The sequence below is a fragment of the Megalops cyprinoides genome, chromosome 22 (assembly GCF_013368585.1).
Source record: "Megalops cyprinoides isolate fMegCyp1 chromosome 22, fMegCyp1.pri, whole genome shotgun sequence".
NCBI classification, from domain to species: Eukaryota; Metazoa; Chordata; class Actinopteri; order Elopiformes; family Megalopidae; genus Megalops; species Megalops cyprinoides.
Window position 1 is genome coordinate 545,488 of NC_050604.1, and position 268 is coordinate 545,755.

Below are 268 nucleotides of genomic sequence, written 5' to 3' on the forward strand. Positions count from 1 at the left end.
ACGACGCCACTGGTTCTATATCCCTTTGTTTTTTTGTAGACCAGATCATTTTGTGTTGTGACTTGTCCTCTTCTCTCATACATTCATTTATACATAGTAACAATCTGTACTAATTAAAAACGCTAAGCATGTCTTGGTACAATGTGAGGTCACGACTACAGCAGTAACCCATCCACTTCTGCTGCTCCTTTAAAAGGCTGGCCATGTAGCAGAAAGTTACGTCACTGGCGTGTCGACACTGAGGATGATATTAAAATTCCCTGTTACT